General features: G+C 34.9%; 1 long non-coding RNA gene across 1 annotated transcript; it reads left to right on the forward strand.

Annotated features, from left to right (window-relative positions):
• The first annotated feature begins 636 nt into the window (after positions 1–636).
• Positions 637–1,881, forward strand: LOC143558293 (uncharacterized). Its single transcript, XR_013139711.1, has 3 exons — positions 637–791; positions 1,340–1,446; positions 1,541–1,881. It is a non-coding gene; the product is annotated as an uncharacterized LOC143558293 (long non-coding RNA).
• Positions 1,882–2,149: the final 268 nt, after the last annotated feature.

The raw sequence follows: 2,149 nt of genomic DNA on the forward strand, positions 1-2,149 counted from the left end.
TACCGCTAAGACTGAGGGGGTGTCTTAGTCAACCACTATCTATGGATATAATATTGGCTTTAATATTTGTGTTAAGTGTATTGAATGTATATTATTGTGTTGCCTAGTTTAGTAAAAGTTAGTTGGCTCCTTTTGTATATGTACGTCATTGTGTTTAATGGAAACACATTGAGAATTATTTCATAACAAATAATACCTTAACGTACAATAGGTATGTGAATCCTTGTTTTCACGAATGATCCACGAAATCACATCCCAACATCTCGAAATCGTCAACACATATCCAATTAATCATTGGTTCACCAAAAAAACAGTTTTGGATCGTTAATTGATCAATTTTATACTTTTTTAAACGAAAACTGTTTTTGAGCGTTTTAGGTTTTTTGCTGAGCGTTTTAGTTTTTGGTTGAGCATTTTTTAGTGTTTTAGTAGGTTAAGGCATTATTGTACATTATCTTAACCCTATATATATATATATATTATCTATAAAACATATAAGATGGACAATATGGTAATTTACACCCCTCACTTGGAGACGCCGATAAATTAAATTCCTAATTATAGTCTCTTGGCCGTCGGCCAGATAACTCAGCCGGAGACTCTCTTTATGCCCCCACGATTAACATAGCCTCCCGTAATTAACTCCTCATCAATTGCCCTCATTCAATTGAACAGGCGTGTAGTTAACTCCTCATCTCTCAATCCTTTTGCTTCAAACGACCACAACTGCAGCCGCGTGAAACCACCAAAACACGCCACGGCCTGCCTCCACCGAATAAGAACACATACAGGTATTTTATCCTAAGCTTCTAGGGTTGATATGTGTTACTAATTTGAAAAAATTTGGTCGATTTATGTTCCTCCTAACTCACAGGTTTTCTCAATATCGCCGTTGCCGAATAAGGGCTTTGCTTTGCACCATCAACAATCAATTCCAATTCATACGCTAAATTTAATGCCCCTCCACCATCTCATCACGATACCAGGTACGTATGCATTCATCTTCTCTGGTTCTTATAACGTATACAGTGCTATTGGTTCTAGGGTTCAGTTGATTCGGTTGATGTGATTAGTATTTTCAATTAGACTCATAGGGATTTAAAGTTGGATCAAGCCATTGAATATCTGGAGCAACTTCAATTTGGAAGTTGGAATGCAGTGTGTTGTTCTTGAAATAAAAAAAAAATCTTCCAGGTTTTGGTTGTTGTTTTCTAGAAAACCCTTTTAATTGATTTTCATTGTTCTATATTAAAAATATTGTTGCGTTTTATTACCCCTGATACTTGAGCTGTCTTGATTAGACGAATCAGAGACATTATTCACATTCTATTGTTTATAGTTGGTTTTGTAGGTGTTTTTAGTTAGTTAGATAGAGGTATTAGTGATCTAGGATTTTTGATTTTTTACTATTTGGAGCTAAACATCTGTGTTTTCTTTGATTTGCAAGTAAGTGTTGGTTTATAATGCACTCTTTAAGTGTTGTGAAAATGCCAAAATTAAATATGCAGGCCAGTTGATGAGTTTTCTTTCTTTTGTTCAGATGGAAGGATCAGGCAAAAAGTTCTGCACTGCCATATCGATTGTGAAAATGCCAAAGCTTATTTTGCAGTATTCGATGATTGTGTTGGGTAGTTCTGCTTATTATGCATAGACACAATACGTATGGACGTTTTGTATTTTTTACTTGAAGCATCCTAAAAAGGAACCAGAGGTAAACACCAAAAGCCAAATATTAATCATGCTTTGCGGGTTGTACTTTATGCATCCATGCTTTACTAGCTTCTACCATATATTTTCAGGTTGGGCGGGTTTAATTAAGATATAGTACAAGTAAAATGGGTTGAGTTGGGTTGAACTAAGCATATTTCGACAAACGTTTTATTTTTTTTTATAAATATTTACTATGCTATTTTCTTTATATGCTAACCTTTTGGTATTACCGGTTTATTCCATAGAGATAGCATGTAACACGAATCGACCCGTATGTAGTAAATGGGTCAAGATTGATAGTCTAAACTATTGATGCGTACCTCACCCACAATCTTAGGAGCCAATTCCTCACTCCCAATCCAAACATTAACTTTAAGGGTTATGATAGCTTTTGGTCATATTTATGTGTTCAGTTTGCATTTAATATTAGGAGCCAATT

Source organism: Bidens hawaiensis, unplaced genomic scaffold (assembly GCF_021521415.1).
Source record: "Bidens hawaiensis isolate Kalapana, Puna unplaced genomic scaffold, B.hawaiensis_p1.1 tig00019393_1, whole genome shotgun sequence".
In the NCBI taxonomy this organism is placed as follows: domain Eukaryota; kingdom Viridiplantae; phylum Streptophyta; class Magnoliopsida; order Asterales; family Asteraceae; genus Bidens; species Bidens hawaiensis.